Source organism: Crocodylus porosus, unplaced genomic scaffold (genome assembly GCF_001723895.1).
Source record: "Crocodylus porosus isolate Cpor-Errol unplaced genomic scaffold, CroPor_comp1, whole genome shotgun sequence".
NCBI lineage: Eukaryota > Metazoa > Chordata > Crocodylia > Crocodylidae > Crocodylus > Crocodylus porosus.
This window is the reverse complement of record NW_017728921.1, coordinates 18,698,705-18,725,112: the sequence shown is the minus strand read 5'-3', so window position 1 is coordinate 18,725,112 and position 26,408 is coordinate 18,698,705. Positions and strand designations below refer to the sequence as shown.

Sequence of the window (26,408 nt, the reverse complement as noted above, 5' to 3'; positions counted from 1 at the left end):
CATATTATGTGTCTCCATGTTAGTATTCAGGATGCAAAGAGAGACATTTAGATAAATACCGTATTTTATCATATACAACATCCCTCAGAATATAATATGCACTTTGTTTTTGAAAGGCAGAAATAATTTTTCAAAAGATCTTTCCTTATAGAAAATAATTGAATGGCAGCAGCTAGGGAACAGAGCCTGCTCATTGCTATACTCCCTGTGAATCTTGTGCAGATTTTACTGTGAAGTTACACATTACTCTCAGACCATACTAAGGGCACTAAAAACATGAGCATCTATATATTAAAGCTCATTAACTCATGTTAAGTGCTCTCTGAGCATTTCAAAGTTGAGACACTTCAGGAGGGTTAACTTGGATCGTAATATCTAGCTCATGTTTGCACAACTTCAGTGTGCTTCACAAAAATAAAACAAACAATTTGCAGTCCTCCAGCATCCCTGGATGCACTGCTCTCAGCCCCACCCTCACATAGAGACAGAGCCCAGGCATCCCAGCTCCTAGCCACACTCCTGCTTGTTAGCCCCCTAGTGGCAAGTTAAAGCGGTGCAGGCAAGAAATGGTATTAGTCCTTAACACCTGACTGTTCACAGCATGTTCTAACTTTAACACTGCTTAACATTCCACAGATTTAGTAAGATCTAAGTATAATGTGTAACTTCACCCATAGTACTTTCACTTTTGCCTGTAACCAACATAAACTGTTCTTACCATGCTTCTAACATTTAACACACACTGAAGTTTCTGGCAGCTGGGCTTTGGAGAAAAAGTGTGCGGGGTAATTAGAACATTCATTTACCTTAAAAGGAGCTAGGGCATTTGTTCAGCAAAGCACTTAAGCACAAGAATAACTTCAAGTATATGAACTAGTCCTGTTGAAGTTAATGGTTCTAAAAGGCTCATTGGGACCAACATGTGTTTAATCCCCTTGATCAAATGAACTCTACATTTGTAAGGTATATTTAATCTGCCTGGTCTTAAGAAGAAACTTCCTGTCAGGGCAAGCTACCCAAAGAACTGGCCAATAAAGGATTTCTTACACTCCTCTCTAAGCATCTAGTATTATCAGAATCAAAATGTTCTACTACATAAAACAATGTTCTGATCTAGTATGACCACTCCTGTACTATCATTGTAATTTATCTGTTGCTATGAATGAGCAAAGTTTGCCAGCTAAGATGAAGAAAGATGTGTGGCATCTAGTTTCAATTACACAATAAATCTTATAAAAATAATATTAAAATATAACATTTAAAACTACTGGGACTTCTCTTCTAAGGCACAAGAATATACATTGTAAATAAATTACATTTTAGAGATCAATGAAGGCAGCTAATTACATTTACTCTGACAGAAGCATCAAACATTTAGCAAATATGAGGGTACTTTGCACATCTACTGGACTACCTATCAAAGATCTCAAAGCCCTTGAAAGTATTAGGTAAACTTCATGACTTTCTTGAAAGATAAGTACTACCACTTCCCTTTACATATCTGGAAATCCAAATATGAAGAAATTAAGTCACATTAGAAGTGGAAGGGCTGGATTAACAGCCAGGCTAGTGTTTCAGCCACAATTCAACTTTCCTACCACAAGCTCAGAATCATATTTGTTCACAAAATAACTTTACAGGGACCTTTAATACCTTGTGACAGTCAGGCTATAAGTCAAACCTGAGTTATCATAAATCTATAGGAAATGACCTTTCCAATGACTTTGGACACAAACTTCAGCTGCTAAAAGTCCAGGGGGATTTTGTATCAGATCATTCAGAATCTCCAGGCGATCTGATTCTGCTTTAACCAGCAAAAGTTGCTGGCTGTATTATCAGGACAGATATTGTAACTCACAGCACTCTGATCTAATAAACCAGAGCTAAGGAGCCATGCTGCTGGGAGTACAATGGGGTATCATATGGGAAACCAAATTCACACCCTGAGCACAGTTTCCATGGCCCTAGGAGGGCAGAGGCTTGGAGTGCTGTAAAGCTGTATGCTCAGCTTCTAGAAGGAAACTACCACACATCATTCCTTAGTAACAGTTTCCAGTGGGCATCGGAAGTTGCACTTGAAGGCCTAAATCAAGCCTCCTGTATCGGAGAGATGTTCACCACTGTATAGGGAGGAAGTGGAAAGGGGTGAAAAAGAGAAGTGAGAAAGGCTACCTCATGGCTCTGAAAAAGACTGGAAGTGACTTTGCATGGAAAAAAAGTATCAAGAAATACAGAAAAGTTGATTATAAAATACAATGACACCACTTAGAATGGTATATCATGGGCTTTCCTTTGTTTCTAGAAACAGCACTACTTGTGTATAGGTGGCTCAGTTCCCTAACAATAGTTATCCTGGCTTGTAGAAAGTCAGAAATGGAATGTCAGTAGTCCACTCATACTCAAGAGTAACGGTAGATTATCCTGGTCTTGCTGAATAGAGTCACAGGGTGAGTTCTGATGAGGTGAACTCAACTTAATACAGGCTTGAACTAATTTATAGGCGTTTGCCTTGAAATATGACCATCCCACCTCATCTCCAGTAATCTTTTCTCTAATAAGCCTCCTCCCCTCCATTAAATCCTTCCACTTTGACAGAATCCTCTTTGGGCAGAAAACTGCTTACCCACTGAACAGCAACAATTTCCCCTAAATTGCTCTACTTTGATATTTACATCAATAATGTGCAAAGTGGTTATCTACTATACAACATATTAATCAACTCTCAGACAACAACAACACTACAAACAATTCTTGGCAACTTTGCTGCTGTTACTTTTCTACAGACTCCAAGTCCCTTGGATGGTCACAGTAACATCAATCATGAACAGAACTCAGATCCTTCTTATCTAAAGATCCTTTTTATCTAAAGAAAAAGGAAAACCTCTGTAAGCAATATAAGGCCTACAATGCTTAACTAAGATGTTCTGATTGCCCCTGATAGAAGGAAGTGACACGTATACAACAGCCAGGTAATTATAATACTTTGCACTTGCATGAGATTATTTGCTACCAGTACTGCTCCAACTTTGTGACAGGCACTTTACAGACACTTATAAAAACAAGGTTCCTAGCCTGCACAATCTATCTATAGATAGATATACATATACATAATCTATCTATATATATTCTACGATATATATATAGAGAGAGAGATGTATATATATCTATATAGATATATATCTATCTCTATAGATAGATATATCTATTCTATGACATATATCATAGAAATTACAGAAGTGGGTCAGCCTTATTTTTAATAACATGTACCACAGACTGGAGTACACTTGCCAGTCCTTTTGCTTCCATTAGATCCAGTAGAAAGAGTAACTGACAAATACATTGCTTGCAGCAGGTCTCAGCTTCTAGGATCTCACTCAAGGCCCTGGATTTCATAGCTCGGTCAGTTGGTCATGTGGGTCTGGAACACAAATTTCTTGTCCAAAGAAGATCCAGGAGGCTCCTTGAAAGTTTTTGAAAATGTCATTCCTTCTCTCCCAAGCATCAAAAGATAAAGCTACTCTTATGCCAGCTTGCACCAATTAGAACAGGAAATTTGGACAAAGAAATCTGCAAGGTACAATAGGAATATCCAAAAGAACTGAGAACAGGAATCTCTGTGTTGGTGGAAATTAACAGCCCTGGAGCTCAGGACATTTCAGGAAAGCTCCTGTCCAAAAGTCACTAGCTATTGCCAATGCTGCAGACCCAACACCCCCTGCAAGGACAGACATAACTCTAGTGCTGATGGATTCCACTCACTGCAGTATGGAGGACCACAGGACTCTTCAGATGCTGTAGCCTCAGATTATACCTCTGGCTGTCATATTCTTAGCCTTAAAAAAATTCTTATGGATATACCAAGTTGTTGCAGACTGTGTACTGTGGACCTGTGACTCTCTCCTACCACACTCCACTGTAGCAAGCTGCATATTTATCTGTCAACAGTCTTATTTTTCCAGTGGCTGTTTCTGTCTTTTCCTGAAGCATTCTGCTTCTCTTGTCCACCTTCTTTTGTTATGCCTACCTTTCTGAGCCCCCTGTTCCTCTAGCTCCTGCTCTTTTCATTCAGTCCCAGTATTGCAGTTGCTTGTTTAGTTACTCAAAATTCTCAGTAATTTAGGTCAAAAGCCTGGTGAATCTAATGCGGTTTGTTTCACATGGAAAAAGAGTGAAACTGAAAACCACCTCATTCTTCTCAACTGAAATGCTGCATCCTATTAATTCAGGTGTATAAATAACACTCTCTACTGCAGCATCAAGGGCTCTGGTGTGTGATTAAACCTGCCTTCCTGACCTGTAATTAGAAACTTTACCCCTGAAAGGCAGTTTGCACAGAGAAAATGAGAAAGAGAGAGAGGGAATCGGCTCTCAGACCCAACAATTTTGTTCTTAATAAATTATTCAGAGTTTTTGAAAGTTGAGCTGGATTTCCATCTGCTACCATTAAACACCAAAAGGGAAGACGAATTCAAACATCCCACTACAAAGCACAACTAAACACAACCCACAGCTTGGGAGACAATTCAGAGTTTCACTCTGCCTCTGCCTGTCCCTATACAGTTGCCACATCTGCACACATACATGTCTGGCAGGTCCTGAAGTGATGTAGAGTTCTGAATCAGTTCTGCAGTTCTGAATCAGCCTGTACCAGTTTCCATAAGATGAGATGACACATATTTGGGCTGTAACATCAGAAGAAAAACTCAAGGCTTCACATTTGATGTTCAGTTAATATTAACAGAGGCAGACCTTGGATCCTTAGAATATTCACGGACATCACAGTCTAAAGTAATGCTATAAAGTCCAGGTTGAATCAACCCATGTAAGTAATAACAATAACCTTTTCCAGAGATGCAGTATTTCAAGAAGAATTAATTTTTAGGATATTGTGACCCAGATGGAAATGAGGCTATACAGAATATAAAAGATGAATGACTATTTACAGTTCATGTAATCCTAACTGTTCTGGTTATGGTGAATCTATCATTAAGGGGAGCAGTTTACAACCTTGTTAGCACCCCTCAGAAAATGCCAGCTCTGACTCTTCACTCTTTTTTTGACTATGGAAAATAACATGGCAATTCTGCTGAAAAAAAACTCAGACAGACCAAAACAGGGCAGAATGTATTTAACACTGTGAATTCCTATTTGAAATCTCTGGGCATTTCCCAATGAGTGCACATGTGCAGGGCAAGCATTTCCCATGGAACAAACAGCAGTGGCACATATTTGTGCCACTACTACTTGCCCTGGGGCATCCCCCTGCATGCATACTCTGGCACATCACAAATTGACTGGGGTGGGATATGGGAGGCTGGCCCCACCAACCTTATCTGGGACCCTGGGGGCCTCCTGGAGCAGCAGTGGTGCCAAGCCAGCTGCTCGGAGCCTGCTCAGGAGCCAGGGTGTGGCTCTGGCCAGCCAGGCTCTGTTTCTGGCAGTGCATTCTGCTGCCATTTTTTTTTAAGCAGCAGTTTATTAGCTTTTTATGGTGGTGGTTTTTTTGACACCGGGATTTTTCAGTGTCAAAAAACCCTGCCACACTCAAAATTAGCAGCAAGGTGAATGGGTGCACATGCATCATGTGCAGTTTGCAGCTCCTCAAACAGCTTTGAGGCACCACAGACCGCACGTACACACTCGTCTAGATGCACCCTCTGGGTTTATTTGTGAATCTTGTTTGAGCACCTAACAGTTCTCACAGTGTGTAGCATCCTTGTAGTGGTATCTGAACTGAAGGGCCACAGAGGGGTGGGGCCTGGGTGGCGCACTCTTAACAGGTGATTTGCCCCCTTAGCTCTATATCTGGCCTGTCACAACTTTCTGCTATTGAAAAGGATATCATGAGGTTGTACCTCACTGTAGTGGGGTACGTTGAGATGGGCACATGTCTCAGCTTCTCAGAGTCTGTGGAGCTCCGCCTTCCCTACACCCCACCCCTACTCAGGTGTTCCTGTGATGGTATTGGGATAGGCGCCTAGTTCTTCATGTGATGGGAGAAAAGTCCAACATAAGAAGGAAAACAAAGTGGTCTGGGACCAATGTAAATTGGCTGAGAAGTACCTAGCATCCAGTGTCTGCAGGGTGGTCAGAATCGTGCTGTGGGAGCCAGTGCTGAGCTGGTCTCTGATGAGATGTCTTGAGCTCTGGTGGAGGGAAGCAGTGTGGACCTGTGCCTATACCAGTGCCTTTCCCTCCCTAGGGCCAGAACTGCCCTATAAGGGAAGTTCCAGGTTGACCTGAACCAACTCGGACCCCTGCAGGCCCCCATGTGCCCTGTGACTGCTGCCAGGTACTGAGAGTCCCTGTGGGACTCATCATCACCTGCAGCTGCAGACTCCAGGCTCTAGGCAGTGCTGGACATGCTGGCCCTTGCTTTTGTCCCTGACCAGACTCCAGGACCAGGTGGAGCCTTGATTCTAGCTCTCAGCCTTGCCCAGAGGGCGAGCCTGTGAGGAGTGCATCACCCACCACTTGCCTGCCCTGCCCAGGGGGTAAGCATGTGCGTGGTGTGCTGTCTGCCCACAGGCCCTCCACCCAACGTTGAGATAGCTCCCAATCCAGCAGACTGTGGGCCACCCCAGAGGTCATGGGCTTGGTAAGTGTGGGGCTGTTTTGGATCCCTGCTACATTCCTGTGGCACCCCTGAAAGGCTCTTAAGGTCCCTAGGGTGCTACAGCACCCTGGTTGAGAATCACTGACTTAAGACATACTAAATACAGTTGTAAGAAGAGCTACAACTATAAGCCAAAACTTAACATTAAGCAAGGTATTAACCAAAATGGTATAAAGCAGTGGTTTGCAATCTTTTTTGTACCAGGACCCCTTGTAAACACCGATGGCCAGTCTCAATCCAGTGCCCTTCACTCCTGACCTGCTGCTCCTCAACTCCAGGCCCCAGCCCCACAGTGTGTGGGGCAGGGGCTGGGTGTGTGGGACAAGGGAAATGGGAGGTGGGATATGGGGAGCCCCAGACAGCCCTTTGCAGGCTGGCACTCTGACAGCCTGGAAGGGAAAAGCCATAGTTTCTCACATTTTTCTCTTTTAAAGGAGAATCCATTATTAAAGTTTGCTGATCCATTTTTAAAGTTTGTTCCTGACCCTTTCATATATTCTAGTGACCCACTTTTAGGTCACAACCCATAGATTGAGAACCACTGGTATAAAAGATATAATTCATGCAAATTAAGTGTCCTTCACTCCCTGTCTTCCTCCAGTTCACTGATACATGGTAACACAGGTACTTCCTTTAAGAGCTTCTGAAGTTAGGACTATCTAAGTGTCACAGGATCATGTAGGTGTCCTGTGTCTAGAAAAGGGTTAAGGACAGCTGCCAATCACCAGGGCAGCTCAGCTGCCGGTTGCTGGGGCAACCGTGGTGGTCATGTGGCCAGAAGGGGGCAGGGCCGGGCCTTTATAAGCACCCCAGGCTGGAGCCTAGCTGGCAGTTCCCTTCTGGCAGCTGTAGGAGCAGGATCTCTGCAGGGGAGTCCAGCCGAGGTGAGCAGATTGATAGAATAAGCAGCTGCACCACGGCGCGGGTGGAGAGAACCCTGACTAGGAGGCTTTACTGGAAAGCCAGGTGGGACCTGGACCTTATGTTATAGCCAGAAGGCTTATTGTTGGGTTGCAGCCGGTTGGCTTATAGTTCTGTTTAGTTATTGTTAAACTGGAGGACTGGATGAGGCTGTAGGGGTGTGAGGAGGCCTCACGGGAACTCCCCAGTTGCTTGGGGGTTCTCGGTGCCCTGTGTGGGCAAACAAGTAGTGCCAGGGACAGCACGGTTGTATGGCGCCGGGTGGTGCAGTGTCGGTGATTGCGGAAAGACCGACAAAAGCAGAGAGAAGCCGCAGGAGCGAGCGGATACTCGAGAGGAGCCCTGGGGTGGGGGCACATTTAGGGTAGCAACCCCAGGAGAGGCATGGATTATTGACAGGGACCCCAAGAGGGGTGCGGCCTAGAAGGCGTTCCGGAGGGTTTCCACTGTAACAGGAACCCTGAGGAACCAAAGGGGCCAGGTAAGGCTTCGTCCACCTGAGCCTTGCTGGACACATATTATTGACAGGAACCCAGAAGGGCTAGAAAGGCCAGGTAAGGCTCAGGTCGCCTGAACCTAATTGGATGCTTATTATTAACAAGAACCCAGGGGGGGTCAGGAAAGGCTTAGGCTGCCTATCCCAGTGGGCAAAAGCACCACCAGTAAGCCCAATAGGGCTAATGAGTAGAGGGGCGCCGGTTGCGAGACAAGCCCAGGGGGGCCAGGTAGGGCACAGAAGGTTAAGGACTGGATAACGTCCAGGAAGATCTGCGAGGCTTGGGGCGTGCTAAAAGGGAGGTAGGAGGCATGAATAGCCTTTAAGGCTGGGGTGTATCGAGTCACCCCATACGGAACAGGGGATAGTTCAGCAAATACCGTGGATTAGGAGATAAAAGGCAGCCTCCCTAATTGAACCATATAACAGCAAAGACATGGCGGGCGAGGATAGAGGGTGCTGGATTGCCTAATTGACACGGTAGGGGGCGCTAGTGAGATCACGGCCACTCCTGCGCCACACTCGTGACACTTAGAAACAAACAGCAGAAGCAACAACCTCAAAGCAGGTGGTCCCTGTCTTGGTTTTAGTGCCCTTAGTTCTTAGGGACTGATTTTGAGATGCGTTCCTTCTTTAGTTACACCTATACAAAATCATTGACTTCAGCAGGAATGAGAGAGGGCATTATATTGGCTCCCAATATCTTCAAAGCTCAGGTTTATGGGTCTTCTTCACATCTCATGGTGACTTAGGGTCTGATTGATCTTATGTACGATGATCTAATTTCTAGGATCTTCAAAACAGGTGGCACTATGATTTCTAAAGTTACTCCTTTCACACTGAAGCTTTATGAATTTAAGTCTATGCAGCCTATAGCAGAGGGTCTCTAAGGCTAAGTATAGACATTCAAAGGTGCTAGGGGGAAGTTAAATAGGTTCAAAGTGGCTGCCCAATATTAGGTAAGTCAGGGTGGGGCTAGCAGGGAGTTGAGAGTCGACTAGGCTGGAGGGGCTCAGGGGTCTGCCAGGGAATGGGAGGGCAGGCGTGACTTCCAAGTGCAGGGTGGAGGAGAAGCAAGCATGACCTGTGGGTGAGGTAGGGAGAACAGGCATAACCCATGAGGAGTATGGGGGACAAGTGTGACTGTAGCAGGGCACTAAGGTGCCTGCTACTTGAAGAGCAGGAATGGCCACCAGGTGCCAGTTGCCAGGGCAACCAGGAGGAGCTAGGGGCCCACACCTGTTGAGTCAGCTGACCGGAAGGGCAGGGCTGACTCCTATAAAACACAGGCTGGAGGCCAAGAGAGGGGTTCTCAGCTGGCAGCCGAGGAGAAGGAGGGCTGCCTGACTAAGCAAAGGGGAAAGGCCTGAACGCGAGCAGTCCGTTATGCTAGTGAAGGATGGAGCACCTGCGGACGGTGACTCAAAGGAGGTTAGCTGAGCGGTTTAGCTTTGTGTTATAGCCCAGGGGCTTGTGTTATTGTTTTATTGCTGTTGTAAGATTGGAGGACCAGGTGAGGCTACAAGGGGATGGAGGAGGCCTCATAGGAGAGTGGGTGCCCCAGCCCCTAGAGTGTGGGCAGTGTGAGAAGCCCCGAGAGAGAGGGGGCAGCGTGAGAAACCATCCAATAAGACTGAAGAATGTCCGGTACATCTGCGAGGCTTGGGGCATGGTACAGGGGGGGTTGGAGCCACGCATAGCCCATAAGGCTGGGGTGCACCTGAGCCCCATTCCTGAAGATGGACTGGTATGGCACAGGAGAACCGTAGCCAAGGAAACTAAAGGTAGCCTCCCTATTTTACACATAAGGCCAAAGACGTGGTGGGTGAGATTGCAAGGTGCAGACAGGCAGCTTGGCTAGAGAGGGTAACAAAGGAGGAGCACAGCGACCCTGAGGTTCCCGTCCTGTCACAGTGACTGATGGGTGGAGTGCAGAGGCAGGCATGACTCACAAGGGGTTGGTGGGGCAGGCGCAACCCACAGGCTTTGCTGGAATCTGGGAGTGTCTGGCAGAGTCCATGAGGAAGACTGGGAGCAGGGGACTACTTTTAGCCCCTGACCCCTCCCAACCACCCCTGAGAATCTACACCCCTATCCATCCCACCCCTTCCCACACTGGGAATTACTTGTTTGGCTCCGGCAGGGGCAAATACTGATAAAAGAGGCTGCACCCAGAGCGGCTTGTGGGATAGGCATTGAGAAAGCTAGCTGGGCTGGAGGGATAAAAAATAGTGCAGTGCCAGGGAGGACATGGGGAGGTGAAAAGGGCAGCCCCAGAGCTGGGCCACTGGATGGGTTTTCCATCCACCGGTTCCATGCACTGGTCTGACCCAAATTGAATGAGTCTGATAGTACATAGATCCAAATTTATCTTAAATCGGGTTCTGCAATTTTTAGACTGGTTTGCGTGCAGTGGCAATACATGGGGGATGCATGGGGGGCTACATATGTACCCCCTGACCAGCCGTGCTCCCTGCTTAGGCAATGGGCGGGGGGGCCAGGTGGAAGCACTGGCTGGGTGAGTGAGAGTGCCAGATGTAGCGCCACAGCCACTTCCAGGAGTGCTGCGGCCACTTCCAGCAGCAGCGTGGCTGCTTCCTGGTCAGTGAGTTTTGCTGAGAGGGACACCCCCACTCCCAACCCTACCCCTACCCCCACCCCGGGTCAGTGACTGATCGCTGGGGAGGCATGTGCCCCCGCAACTAACGTCACACCAGTCGCCCATGTTTATGTGTATGGAACTTCTGTACAGTTACAGGTTTAAACTGACTGCTGGTCACAGAGACTGGGTCTGTAAGTATAAGGTCAGCACCAGGACAAGCTAAATTTAAATTGAGCAGCCATTTTGAACCTGAATTAACCTCTCAAATGTCTGTGCTTAGCTCAGGGGAGTAACCCAATAGTTAAGGCTCCTCATTTCTGCGGCTTGTGTCTTGCCAGCCCTTTATATCCATAGATAAGTAGTGTAAAGTAGGTGTGAAACTACCAAAACAGAATTCTTCCCTCATCTTTGTGGAAGGGTTTGACCCCACTCCACATTAGGTGAATAAGTGCACAAGGCATGAAGTAGTGAAGAACAATCTCCTCAGTTCCAAGAACTTATGAAAGATTTCAGAGCAAAAAAGTGTCCCTAAACTCTTTTTTAACAAGCCAGCTTTTCTTGAAACAATCTTTTGTATTTGTATGTGGTAAAGTCCAAGTTTTTCAGACAGCTGCCAGAACATAAATCTGAGCTAAACTACCCTGGATTAGATAGTGTTGCAGAAAGAGTTTATCACAACACTGTAAAAAAGTTTTATAAACTTCTTTAAGAAACAGTGTCTGAATTTTTTTTTAAGTCAGGAGTAATATACTATTGCAGGGGTAGGCAACGTTTTCGGTCGAAGTGCAGAAAAAAACCCCACAATGTCTATCTTGTAAGGTGCAGGAGTGCCAGCATGCCAGAAAAACAAAACCAGAGAGGGAGGTACATGGTAGGACGCACTGCATATTAATACAGTTAATAATTATAAATGTTGCATTTTGTACAGTAAATACCAGGTTTTCTAAAAATTCTAAACTGGTGACAATAAATAAAACTTCATATACTACATTTGTTCTCGTGTATTCTTTTTTGTTAAGCATGTTGTGATGAGAGGAAAAAAAAGAGAAAAAGGAGAAAAAAGAAGAAAAAGAGAGAGATAAAAGAGAGAGGGGGAAGAGAAAGAAAAAAGAGACAGAGAAAAGAAAATACAAAGAAAAAGGAAACAAAGAAGAGGGGAGAGAGAAAAAAGAAGAGAGAAAAAGAAGAGAGAGAAGAGAAAAAAGAGGAGAAAGAGAAAAAGATAAATGGAAAGCAAAAAGAAAAAGAGAAGAAAAGAAAAAACAAAAAGAGAATAAGAGGAGCAAGACAAAGAAAGAGAAAAAACAGAAGAGAGGAAAAAAGGAAAAAAAGAGAGAGAGGATGTGCCCCTTGCACCATCAGTTGCGGCTCGGGCCCGCTAGTCCAGGGCAGCGGCTGGCAGAGGGAGGCAGCAACACCCCAGAAGCAGGCACCAGGGCTGGGGTGCTCAGGCCACCCCAGCAGTCCCAGAGTGAGAGAAACCTGGGCCCAGGGCTGGGAGTAGGGTTGCTAAACCTCCCAGATTGGCGGGGAGTCTAGCAGAATCGGCATCAATTTCCCATTGACTATTGAAAGCAGTCTGGGAGACTGATATTGTGAATGGGCTGAACAGTACAAATAACGACTAGAGGTGCACTGATACATCAGTCCAGTCCCATATTGGCTCTACACCAATATAAGGAAAATGAACAGTATTGGCAATCGGCTTTTTTTGGCTGATGTGGCTGAAAATGTTGCTGATAAATGCCCCATACATGTGTGCGGCTGCAGCGCAGCAGGCAGGTGTACAGGAGTGCAGTTTGGCAGTGTGGAGAGCAGCCAGTCCCAGCCGGTAAGTCTGTTATGTGGGAGGGCGCAGATTGAGGCCCCAGCGGTGAGGGATGGGGATGGGGATGGGGATGGGGCTGTGACAGGCACTGCACACCTGGAGCGAGGCACGGGATAGAGCTGTGGGAATGGGGTGGTGGCTCCTGCTGTTGCATGCACTCTGGGAGGGCACAGGGGTGCCCCCAGGTCTGCGCACAGGGTGAGGGTGGGCTGCTGCTGCAGGCTGGGGTCGGAGGCAGCACTGGGCTCTTTCCGGCTGGGGGGCTGGGCCAGGGCTGCACTCGGGGTGGGCAGTGGAGGCACTGGGAGAGGAGCTATGGCAAATGTTGGGGTGGATGCAGCCCCTCTTGTAGCCCACCTCCCAGTGCTGCTACTGCTCACCCTGAGCACAACCTGACCCAGCCCCACACTGGGAAGAGCTTGGCACAGCACCGGCCCCAGCTCACAGCGGCAGCCTACCCACGCCCCACATGCAGATCTGGGGCATGTGTGCCCCATGCCCCCCAGGGGTGCGCATAGAGGCAGTAGCTACCCCCCCCACACCTCCCAGATGAGCCACTCATGGCTGCACCCTGTACCCCACCCCACCCCAGCTGGGCAGCACCTGCCCCTGTCTCTGGCCCAGCCCTACTCCCAAAGGGGCTAGCCAGTCTGGCTTGCCCACAGCACCAGGTGGGACAGGGCATCCATCTCCCCAAGCCCTGGGCATACCCACCTGCTGGGAGCCTCCAGCACAGTGGCCCTGCACAGTGCCTGCCTGGGTCCTAGCCCAGCCCACCCACACCTCCCCGCCAGGGGCTAGGCCAGACTGGAGGGTGCAGCCCAGGGATAGGGGGTGGGGTCAGCAGAATGCAGACACTGTCCCCACCTGTATTCTCCTGACTCTGCGCCTGGTGCTTGCCATGGCACTGGGACCTGTGGCTACTCTGAAGAGCCCAGAACAGCCACTTCAATTTTTGAAAAATGCCAGGGAAATTGTCTCCACGTACCAATAACTGGCACGCGTGCCAGGGGTTGCCTATCCCTGTGCTATTGCTTTGTGGGCCAGGGCGACCTGACAGCCACCAAAACAGAAGATGGGGGACGAGGGACATCTGCCATCACCATGAACAACACGTGCCCCCAGCAGCTACAGTGATCCCTCATGGTCAAGGATGATCACTTGTACAGGTCAGGTAAACTCCTGTAAATGAGTCTGTTGATAACTAAGAAGACCAATCCTAGAACCACAAACTCTCTGGCAAAACACCACAGGTGGTGGTTAAAGGGAGGGTCAGACCACAGATTTCTCAGTCATGTTTCCTTTCCCTACGTTTCTGTTGTTTTCCTGCTTCCAGGGTGAGACAGTTTTCCTCAGAGTTAGATGTACCTTCCCTCACAACATGTCACCATGTAGCCCTGTCCTAGGCTAGTTTTTCCCAATTCTAGTGTCAATGCAACACTTCTTAAAGTTCACCTCGAGGGTGTCCTTGAAGCATTTTCTCTGGTCCCTGCCTGTCCTTTGTCTTTGGCTGAGTTGGGAGATGTTTTGGAGACTACATCAGGCATTCACACAGTGCCCTGTCCACAGCAGCTGATGTTGAATAATCAGTGTTTCCATACTGGTGGTGTATTGTTATGTGGGAAGGTGTTAATGGGTGCCATCAACAAGTTGTTTGATCTACAGACAACTGCAGAGGTGCCTGAATTTGCAGCTGTGCTAAAGAGATGGCAGATGCTCCATGTGTTCTTTCCCCTTTTTAGTTTTCTGATCCTGCATATCTGATTTGGTGATCCCTTCCCAAATCAAGAGGGTTCTGGTCACTGAACTGAAACATTTTCTTCAGTTTTAGAGTTGATCTCGTATAGCATTCAGAAGCCATCCTGTTACAGACAGATAGACATCATGTTGAATGCAAGCCCTCACATCAGCCAGGCACATTGGAAAAATTACAGTTTAGCTTTGTAACATTAAGCCTGAACTGGAAGAATGAGAACATGCTCAGGTAGTGTGAAATTATTCATTCAAATGCCAGGTGAACACCAGAACCTACTCTTGATGAAATCCCTTTAGACCTACAAACTTTGCTGCTCAAAGGGAACATTTTCATGCTGGGGGCTGTGACTTTTTTTATTTAGCTCCACCTTCAGTTGAAAATGTAGGACTTCTCTGAAAAGGGAGACTTAAAAATGGCATGGTTTGGTTTTGTGTTTATTGTCCTTCAGTGACTCTAGATTTTTTAGGTAAAAATGTTTTTTTTTCCTAATCTGCAGCCTATAAACTCCCCCTGGGATCTGATAAACAAATTGGGTGGGGCTTGTGCATTACCTGAAGTAACATTGTTTCTGCAAGCCACCTGCACAGGTGTAACTGAACAGAATCTGGTTCTGCACTAGAAGCCAAAACCTAGCTTGCTCAGCCATAGCTATGCTGTGTTAACAGGAATAACACATAGCGAACCACATATATTGTTGTTAAGTTCATCAGATTTGACTCAGAATTCACATATGGAATTGCACTATTACAGTGGTGCTCAACCTCTGGCCCATGGGCTAAATCTGGCCCATGGAGCCATGTCATCTGGCCTGAAGGCTTCCCCATATGTCTGCAAGTTTGGCCGTGGGGAAGTGGTGGCAATTAACACTTTCACTACTCCCCTGCCACCAAATTTCCAAGGCTGACAGACAGATAACATGGCCTCACGTGCCAGAACAGTACACTCAAGATTGGGCCAGTGGGGCCAACTTAGTGTGCCTGATCCAGGGCTGGGGCCTAATTTCAGCACATGCAGGGCCAGGGACAAGTATAGATTCTACTGCACATAGAGGTGAGGCCCAGTTTCAGTACATGCAGGTCCAGGGTCCAATCTGGCCCACAAGGCTGGGGCTGTGTGCTGGATTGCACATGCACACTGAGATTGTGTTAGAACAGGTTCATGGCCCAATTCAGTGCACTGGATCTAGCTCATGGGCTCACCCTGCAGCACCCATTTAGCCTACAGCCCAGAAAGGTTGGGCACTATAGGAGATGGCACAATGAAAAAAATCTCTTTGTGCCAGTTTTCTCTTAATTTTCTCTGTAACATTTCAGCAGTGAGGTACACTGGCCAAGATAGAGCACAATGCAAAGGGTTGATAACATACACACTAACATACTCTTACATATGGCAGCACTGGGGACATCCATTAATCATGCAACTCTGGCTTCATCCTACCTCTCTTGCTTTGAGACATGCGGAGTAGTCCAAGCCACTATTTTCTATACAAGGGAGAAAACATCTTTGGGTTACAAAACTCAGGTAGTAGGTCAGAACCAACCAAGAAAAAAGGAACTTTGTACAGTCAACAGGGGTAAAAGTAACCCTTTGAGAAAGGGCAAGTGAAGGTGAATATTTTAGTGAGTTACAACAGGAAAAATCAGAGGGAGACAGAAGAGAAAGGAAATGGCCTGGGGCGGGTAATCCAAGAGATGCTCCCAGTTGGATTGACACAGATACGCCTTTTAGGACTTGTCTACACTATCGAACTGCTAGTAAGCTTATCCCAAACAGAAACTGAGGAGAACAAGGAAACTGCTCTGGTTTTACATTTTATTTTTCTTAGTTTTTCATGTTAGAAATATAAACATGATGGAAGCACACACAGTAACAGTACATTGTGTCTTTCACCCTAAGGTCCCAATACATGCCACTAATAAGCAACCTAAGGAAAAGAGAATTTCAGAGAGGGTAATTTTCAAAAGTGACCAAGAATGGGCTTGGGGACACAAGTTTAACTGATATCCTGTACCATTCTAGGAACTTGAGAGATTTTCAGAGGAATGAGAGACAGGTAGATCCACTGAAAAACAAAAGCTTAGACTTGGAAGTCAGTAGGAGTTGGGGGCCTAACTGCTTTTTCTCTCTTCCAAAATCTTCCCTAAAGTAACTTTGGGTCTGAACATATGAACAGTTTTCTGTGGGTTAAAAGGGATCAGCACGTTATCACACATCAGGAACCCTGGTCACTACTTTTACCTCATGTAAGTGCAAGCTGAACTGTTTTAGCTTAGTCCTCAGTTAAAGGGGGGAACTTACTGCAGTTTATCTTCCACTTATCACAGAGTTAGGAGCATTCCTGGGGCAGTGGCTGCAGAGCTACTGATGTGTCATGAAGTCCCATCAGTTTTTATCCCATGGTAAACTGTTCATATATCCATACTAAGAACAAAGCCATCATACTACAGTGTAAATACTGTGGAAAGCAACACAAAAAAACAAGAAAATTACCAAGTCTCTGAGCTGCAAAACAAGGGATGAAGGAAACAGAAACACTTCCAGTCCCAAGGTTTCAGCTACCTCAGGAAGGAAAATGCAGAAGTACATGTGGTTATTGAAGATGTGGAGACTTCTAGTGAAGAAAAGGATATCAGCAGTGTGACTTAGCAAAGCCAAGGACTCTCAATGCACGTGCACTGCAGAATGTGGCTCCCAAGCATCTAGCAGCAGTATCTGTAACTGTGACGTTGCAAATTGGTGAGACACTTAAAAGATCCAAAGCAAAGTTTTTCAGATCATCTTATATGCACAAATACACACGCTTGTTCACAATAACAGTGCTTTCCCCAGTAAAAGATCCTTTTAACCAAAGACTGCGTGTAACACAATGCTTTGCAGAAAGTTTTAACCTGTTCCCTGCCTGAAATCCATACACCACATTCCATATTTCCACCTAATACTAATTATATACTAGAGATCAGCAGCTAATTCTTTACAATAAAAAACTATTACAAACTCCAAAGTACTTTTAGCCCATTGACCTCCATGCACTGGTGGTTTGCCAGCTTTGTTTATGTCTCAGTTAAATCTTAATGCCAGGCAGGCAGGCAGACTTGCATGCACAAGAGGCAGGCTTGCTCCTCAAACTCATAATAACTCAGCAAGCTTCTGCAATTCCCAGAGACTGCACTCCTGTCAAATTACTGCCTGGATTCATGCCCTCACTGCTAACCCCATCCTTAACTTAACAGGGCACTGCCCCCAGGTCTTCAGAAAGATCCAGCCATCAGTTTTTTTCTGTTGAGCTCCTGTTACATAAAGTGAGGAAAATAAGCCTGGTGTTTCTAGGAAACAAAGAACAGACTCAAGCCCCTGAAGAAGTCCTGTGATTATATGTCTTCTTTCTGCAGTGTAATGATGGTGGCTCTGCTCTGTGTCATGCAGTTAAAGTATCTTGTAACAGATTCAGAAGGGTGGACAGCCCTCTTGAGGTATTTCAAAGAAAATGGAGACATAAGCCATTAAAAACAAGGTGTCACCCTTGGAAAAGACTAAAAAATTAAACCTAAAATTGATCCCAATTTCTTTTAAACTTATTTTCTAATTTCCTTCCTTAAATTGCCATGGGGTTATTCTGTGTGTGTGTGTCCTTTCCTCTCTCTCTCTCTCAGTCAGCTGCAGAGTTGCAAAGTGAATATAAAATACTTCCATTATGATTGTATGCCCCTTTGCCCAAATATAAATGATGTACAGTGTAATGTTGCAGAGCTCTGTGTCACTTTCTTACTCCAAATGTGAGCTGAACTCACCAAAGCTTAGGAAGGTATGGTTAAAATGGCTTTATGCCACCTTTTCACATGCTGGATTATGGAGTTAGCCAGAGACTTTTCAAGTTGTATAACGTAGAATAATTTTGGGACTACTCCATCTTTTGGCTTTCTGCCATGCCTATAGTACAGTTCACTCTCATGTTGGCCCTTCCTCCTTTCACCACACTTCGATATATGTCTCTATGCTAGAGGCTGTGAGCATCAAGTAGCAGTGTAGAGTTGTTTCCACAGCTTTACACCACAAAGAGAAATGTTGTTATACCAAGGATTTCCTTGGGAGCTGTTTCTACCCTTCCCTCCCCTTTTCGGTGCCTGCAGGTAAATGGTAAATCATACAAAACTAGGTCCTGGGCCTCTTTTAACTTGTTTTTCTTAGTGTTTGAAATCCCTGTTGATTCCCTCAAGCTTTTTTGTGATATCCCAACCTTCCTCAGGGATATCACAAACCAAAACCAGTTCCATTACTATTGCTAAAGAAGTAGAAGGAGCATATGCTGGTGAAGGTGCTCATACAGGATAACATTGTTTCAAACCAGCAACTCCTGGAGGAGTCTAGGAAAAAAAAACACTTGGACACAGTCTGCCTTAAATAGCTGTCTAACAGTCATACTCTGCACAGAAAGTGTCACCTAAAATTCTCAAAATGCTTTAGAAAAGAGAATGGAGTACTATTATTTCCATTGTATTTTTATAGGGATATTAGGACAAAGTGCTTATATGACTTGTGCAAGGTCACATGCGATTTATCAACAAAGTCAAGAACAGAATCAAGCATGTTGATCCCTATTCCCCTTATTATGTATGGTATTTTCAGTTAAGTCCTCCAATTTATGCACCCTTGAATGCAGGGCAGGTGAAAGGCAATATAAAACAGTGTCAGAAATTAGTTAATTCTACAACATAATGACAAGATACTCCATGTAGAACTGCACTGAAGGACACCACAAAGCCAGATGTTTTCTGTGTGGTTTTAAACCCTTCTTTCCCTTGACTCTGCTTGGCTAGCCAGCCAGGAGAACTCCCATTCCATATTACATCCTCAGTGACAGCTGTGGCTGGTAGGATAACAAAGGCAGTGACATAACTCCATGAGGAAAGTCCTTTCAGCTCTCATTTCCATCAGCTCATAAAAGGAACTTCCAGTGCCCACATGCTGGGCTCTGCTAAGGCTGCTCCAGCCTGCAGCTCTTCATTTGCAAGAGAAATGACCCATTCATTTCTCTCTGACCTCTTCAGACACTTCAGATTGTTGACCTCATCTGCTGATGGCTCCCACCACTACTGCTGGCTAGGACTGCTTCCTCAAACAGGTGCTCTGAGGCAAAACAACAGCCCAGCTCTTCCAGTCAGCCTTTGCTAATCCAATTTCAGCTCTACTCTACAAGGGCTTTGCTATATGAATATTCTGGGAGGGGTTAATTTTCAGCCCTCAAAATGTTAATTTTTCATCCAGAAAGGCAGAGGAAAAAGTGGCTATACTGAGAAGGAACCATCAGGTGGCAGAAGTCAAAATATGTTTGGGATTTTTTGAGCTGCACAACAGTGTGAATGTCTCTCTTGCAACTGCTGATAACTGTTCTGTAGCTGCACCCCAATCAATAAGCAGCTGAGAAAGTGTGCCAGGTGGCTGAGGCACAGGACTAGGGGGCAGGAGAGCTATTCTATTCCAGGGCTCTATTTCTGGCTCCATGTGGGTTTTCTGCCTCAGCCCCTTGCCTGTGAAATGAAGATGAGCATGGTATGTAGAGGGGAGTGATGAGACTTACTTCATTAGTGCTTCTAACAAGCTTTAAGACTCTCCAAGGAAAAGTGATGCAGAAAGGTAATATTTTACTACTGAGTGGCTTCATTTTTAGAGATACCAGCAAAGGGATTTACAAGGTGCAAAGAGAGCCTACTGACTTTATAGGGAATTGTGCAAGTACAACTGCTGAGATGATCTAGCCTCTGGATTTCCTTACAAGAAAGCTGACCTCCAGGATTCATTACAGTTACTGACCCAGTGGTGACATAATAAATCTGTTTTCTGGGGGGGGGGGGAATAGCTGATTTTAACAACTTTTCAAAGTGAAGGGCACCTCTGTCCTACTCTTACAAACAGACCTTTTGAAGTCAATAGGATAATCATATTAAAAAAGTTTGAGGCCCAAACCCCCCAAATCTGGTAAAACCTTTTATCATTTGTTCCAATAATATCAAATTTCTGGTCCAATAAAAGTTTTTGCTTTAATACATATTACTTCTTTCTTATCCCTGAACTATCACAAGTAAAACAGTGACACTCTGCCAACATGGAAGACATCAAAATTAACTGTTTTAAATGGAAAGTTCAAACCAAGAAAACCAAAAACCAAACTAATCATGACATCTACTTCCTAATCTTATGCAGAAAACAACATCATCCTAAGAAGGCTTTCCATCTTCAGCCCTTTAACCACACGGGCAACTCTAAACCCCCTATACAACTCTGGGGGGATACTTCAGAATCCAACTATGTAAGCTGGTCCAATAAGAGAGAGTATTTCACCTCACTAACGTGGCTTCTTTCAGTAATGGTAAAGTCAGTTCTGTCTAGTGAGTAGGGTGAGGAACTAGATATCAGAACTAAGGCTCCATTCTGTGGTCTGACTTGTTCTGTTATATTGAAATTGTTATGTAGCCTCTCTGTGCCTCCATTCTCCTTCTGCAAAACAGACAGGATAAATTGAGCACATCCAATGCATTCTGATAATTACACTTTAACATTTGCAAAGTGCTTTGAATCTTCTGGTGAAAGGACAGAGATATGTACAGTGAATCCAGCAAGTATATGGGACCCAAGTTCACGTGATTTTTAAAGCCAGTATAAAAATCAGTAAATCAGACTATCTCAGCTGACCTCTCCTGCGGTCCCCAAAAGAGCACATGCTCTTCTTGGGAGAATGAGCGTGTCCTGGGAGGAACCCAGTCCAGCAGTTTATTGCTTGTTCAACTCTACTTGGTTTGCCATACATTCAACACCTTTCCAGGAAGAGGAAGAGGTAGTCTCTGCAGAAACACCCTCCAGAGGTTCTGATACAAGACAGACTTGGGTGTCTCAAGCTGCTTTCTCTAGTAGAGAACAACCCTATTAGTTTGAGAAAGCCTCCTGCCTGCTTTCTCTCAGAGTAATTAAGAGTGAAATCCTCCTCTCAGTGACCCCAGTGCTCCCAGCCCAAGCTGATTTACACATGAAAGGAACCCTATGAGGGGTTTTCTCCCTTTCACATTCACAAGAGGCAGAACCTATAAATAAAACCTTTCTGAAAACAAGAGCTTTTAAAAAAGTCTGTGTATGTGTGTAAATGCCTGTGTGAGAAAGGGGGTGACTGCATGTGTGCATGAGAATGTGTGTGTTTGTGTATGTAAAGAGCCAGCGCCCATGCAGGCAAAGCATGTATTCATGTGTTAGTGTCTGGCCCAGTGTGTGTGGCAAATAGAGGACATGGATATGAGTGTGAACATATGAAAGAGTTGGGACTGGGAGAATAAGTGAGAGAGCACAAATGGGTTACATTCTGGTCCCTGCATACATCCGTAGAAGTGCAGAAAAAATTATCTAAAATCAACGGAGTTCATACTGGTATAAACCTAAACCAGAATCTAGGCCCAAATATATATGCATGGGAGAAAATATATGGGCAACATACTCATTTATACTTACACAGAGTAGTGGTAAACATCAGCAGAACAAAATGGTAAAGTTTTGCAGTGGAAGTGGAGAATGAGGCTTGATGATGCATCCACCTATGAGAGTGAGTAAACCTGTGCACCTAGGTCATTTCTAAGAAGCAAAGGCTCCTCCTGAGGTCCAGGAGAGAGAATAAGGCTGATTTTTTACAGAGCTGGTCTTGCTTGAAAGCAATATTTGCAGTTTGTTGTTTTAAAAAAGTGCAGAAAATACATGATAAGGCTGTTGCCAATTTGGGAAGGGAAAAAGAGGGGCAGAAAACAAGACAGAAAAGAGTGTCTGTGGCTGCCTGCACTGAATCTCATTCGTGAAAATGCCTAGATTTGAACTGGCAGTCTCCCTCCCCCAACCCCCTTTCTGTCTGTGCAATGAAGATATTTCCCTTTATGTGAGGCCTAAGAAGGACCCAACACAGTTTCCAGGAAACTGGCAACTAGTGTGACCTGGTCTTAATACAAAACAGGTGACACAGACTCTGAGCCAAGGCAGGGCAGACTGTAGGGTTTCATAAAGCAGGTACTCAGTTGTACCTCTTCACCCCTGATAAGAGGGCTTTTTAACACTTGGCCACAATGTGATAATTTGAGAACTAGGAATTGTTTTCCTTTATTACTCCTGAACAGCTGAATCATTAGCTTCCTGAGGCTATGTCTAGGAAGTTGGATATGAATGCTGGCAAGCAGTGTATGCCAGCACTTCCACTATTACTAGCACCAGTTGAATTGCACTAGTGCATGGTAGGAAATTGTCAGGTGCAGCCCAGTCTATACAAGGTGCAAGAGGACTGGAGAGTGAGCAGGGGCAGTGAGGAGTGCTGATTTAATAATCTGATATATCACTTGGATGCTCTAACCCTGCAGATTCTCATGTAACAATTTACAAAAACACAGGCTGATTACATGTGGGGATGAATACAAACCCGCCCATCTGTGCAAAAAGCACAAACTGTTTCTTTTGCCAGTTCAAAAATCCCCTCCTAGCTACTTGCGCTGGACAGGAGTGTGTGACCAGGGACACAGAGTTCCCCTCCTCCTGAGCTTGCAGCTAAACCCCTCCCCCAGTTCCCAGGGTCTTCAAATGAAGATTTGCATAGTACTTCTAGATCATTCCTGAGAGAAGGGACAATGGCTTTCTGCACGCCCCCTTTTTCCCTTCCTCCTTAACATCCAAAGCAGACAATGCCCTGGTGAAAAGGGGCACAAAGGATTTGGAGATGGTATTGATTTCTGAACAGTCTGCTTTCCAGGCTTCAGGGAGAAGATGAAGAATCCCTCAAACTCTGTGAAGTGAGGCACAGGCATAATCACTGTCTCTGCACTTGTAAGGGAAAACAGCTCCCATATATGACACTGGAAATGCTGCTGCTTAGAGGTCTGGTCAGGCCCTCCCAGACTTGAAATGCACAAAGCTGAGACTGCACTTTGAAAATCCCACAGTAGGGTTTATAAATGTGCTTAGAGTTTCCAAACCCCCTGTAAATGGAGAGCTTTACTTCCCACTGAATGTCCAGTTTGCCATCCTGTGGAACACTGAAGTATTGCACTATGATACACTGGACTTGTACAGTGTTTGTTTGAAGATTATAAATGTTTCTTATTTTGAGCTTTAATATATTCTCGCATCACAACAGGTAAGCATTACGTAAAGTGGATATTATTCCCACTTTAACGAAAGGAAAAATAAGCCATTGAAAGGTCAAAGCCCACATTTTCAAAAGTGCCCTTTGATTCTGAATTACTCAAGCTTTGAATAGCTACACTGAGACACTGAAGGCCAGATTATCAAGAGCTCAAGGCCAGTTTCAAGTTTTTAATAACCACAACCGGAGCCAGATTTTCAAAGTACTTGGCAACCAGCACCTCCCATTGCCATGCACACAGCCAGAATTTCAAACTTTGGAATTCATCATGCCCTTTCAAAAACGGACCTAATCTATTAGTATTGAGACCTTTCAAAACATGGGCCTTAGTAGATTTCCCAAGGTGATACATTTATATGAGATCTCTTGTCATCTTATACTCTGCCCTGTATCTTTGTCAGAAAGTTAAGCTCTCTTGCTGAGTTGTCAAGTAGTCACAATGTTGATAATATTTGTAAATCCCTGCACAGTTACAGTGCCTTTTATCCAAATGCATCTTCAAAATTCTATTCAAAAGCTAGGACGAGTCCAGATCCTTTTGTCCCTTACAAGAGGTTTCACAGTGATTGGTCTCCAGAGTGGAGGATGTGCTCCTGAGTTACAAGTGGAGGAGGTGCTTCCAAGTTACAGAAGTATAGGAAAGCAAACCAGATTCTTAGATTCATAGTCTCCCAGCATCCCTAACAAATGTGGGTAACTGTTATCATCTCAGTTGTACCAAGGGAAGTCCCAGTTAACCTCTGCATTACTCCAGTTTTAAAACTGTAATTCAGTGTCAGTGGAATCAGATTCAAGAAAACTAAACCATAGATGACCAAAATCTCAGTTGTCCTACAGCACTTTTGCACCAGTGAAGATCATCCAGGCAATATCTCCTAACATTAAGGTGTGTATCCATGCCAGGCAAAGAGCTGTCTGCGCTGCAAAAGGACCCTCCATATGAGGGGCAATCTGATACTGGTCAGAAAAGGATGGTGTCTTAGTACTGTACAGACAGCAGTAGGTGTATTTGTAATATTCTGACACACTTTACCCTTACAAAAGTCCACAGAGGCCATTATGATATACAGTGTTGCCTAGCATCAAGGCCACAAATATGACTTAGCTTCAAAGCTGAGCCAAGCTCCAACAGTGGACAGAGATGCCAACAATCTTGATCAGAGGTTACACGGTAAGTGGCAGGGCCAGGAACGGAGGCCAAGCACCTGAGGCTGTCTATTAGGCTAAAACAACTTCCACCCCTCCACTTTAAGACTGATCCGCCAAGCACCTTCTCCAGGTCTCCCCTTGAAACTGCCCCACTACACCTTGCATTTAACATTTACTGGATAAAATGGAGGCACAACTGAGAGAGCTCCTGCCCCAACAGGAGGAAATATCTAGACTAGAACTCAGGGCCCTCTCTCTTTCAGGGATACATCCAAATCAGTAAGTCCAAACCCTCTGGTTCACACTGTTCCTTTTGGCCTCATATAGCTGCTTCTCTAGGCTTTCCATCAGGCCAGCTTCAAGAGCATGGCTGGAATTAGGCCTGGACAATTCCTAAACTACCCCATGGCAAACTGATTAGGCTACCTTACTAAAAAGCAAGTATATGTTAAATTCAATCCTCACTGGGTGAGGGCAGGCAAAAAACATGCATTATTTTTGCTCCTTGGGCAAGTGTATTAATTACTATATTAAGACAACTGGGCTAAAAGGTGGGAGGGTCCTCCTCCTCCTCTGGCTTCTGATACCTGCTAATCATGGTTCTTCTGTGACTAAAACTGTGGGATTTACCTGGCCTTATATGCAGTTAACAAGTTTATCCAGGCAAAGGTAAATTGCCAACTGTAAGTGCCAACAATACCTGTATATATGCCACTTAGGTGTGTAAAGAGAAACAGAATGTTGCCCTTAGTTTGTTAAGATTACTAATGATGCCAGGCATTAACAGGTCAAAGAACAGTGTAATTTTAGTGATATGGGCACCTGTCCCATAAACTGCAAATTGAAACCTGACCAACATTTCACATAGGCCACCCTACAGGTATCAAATAATCATTGGTAGTTATATGTGAACTGTTACAGTCTATTAACGAAGTGCCAACCTCCTTTGTTGCCAAAGGCTTCTGTGCATCAACAAAAGCATTAGAATTTTTTTTACCACATTAAAAAAAAAATCTCAACTAATAAACTAAAAAGAAACATAGTGGGTGCATCTACACAAGATGCTAGAAGCACAGTAGAATTAGTCTACTGCGCATTAGCATCACCTAAAAATGTGTGCCAGTGCCACGAACAATGCATGCTCCTGGAGGCTGGGGCGGCGGCAGTAGGGGTGTCGAGCAGGGAGCTCCTGCAGGTGGCGACAGGGGTGGGACAAGCAGCAACCACCCAAAGGCGCTGCGGGCAGTGCTTCTTTCAGGGGGTGCACCGCCAATCTGGGGGGATGCACATGCACCCACATGCACTCCCTACATGTCGCCAATGGCCGGTGCTACTGCACAATAGTGCTGATTACAGTGCACTAAGTTAGTACCTGTTGTTACAGGCACTAAACTTAAAGCGCAATAATTACAGCGCATTACTGAATGTGTTGATGTGCCCAGTGTGTTGCAAGAGGGACATGGAAAAGCAGTATCTGCCTCTTAGGCCTAGTTTTTGTGATATATCACCTAAGAAACAGAAAAGCGTCTGTTTCTTTTTAAATGTTTAATGATTTCTTTGCCTCCGTCTTCCTAAGTAGGGACCAGAACAGCCACCTTCCTGCTGGGCCCCCCTCGGGCCCCGAGGGAGGCACACCTGGGCCACGGGTTAGCGAGGATTTAGTTAGGAAGCTTCTGGAGGGGTTGGACATATTAAAGTCAGCCGGTCCGGATGACCTCCACCCTAGAGTTCTAAAGGAACTGGCCGAGGTCATTGCCCACACTGTTCAACATCTTCATCAGTGATTTGGACGAGGGGTAAAAAGCACCCTGTTCAAATTTGCTGATGACACTAAGATGTGGGGGGACGTGGGCACACTGGAAGGATGCAACAGGCTACAATCA

The 26,408-nt window shown here is 45.2% G+C and overlaps 1 protein-coding gene across 1 annotated transcript in view; it reads left to right on the top strand.

The window, feature by feature from the left end:
- The first annotated feature begins 12,748 nt into the window (after positions 1–12,748).
- LOC109312877 (cytochrome c oxidase subunit 6A1, mitochondrial) overlaps positions 12,749–26,408 on the top strand; it is a 23,718-nt gene continuing 10,058 nt past the window's right edge. The window contains exons 1-2 of the mRNA XM_019539223.1: positions 12,749–12,755; positions 21,094–21,099. The gene's annotated coding sequence lies outside the window, so the exon portion shown is untranslated. The remainder of the gene's footprint in view (positions 12,756–21,093; positions 21,100–26,408) is intronic.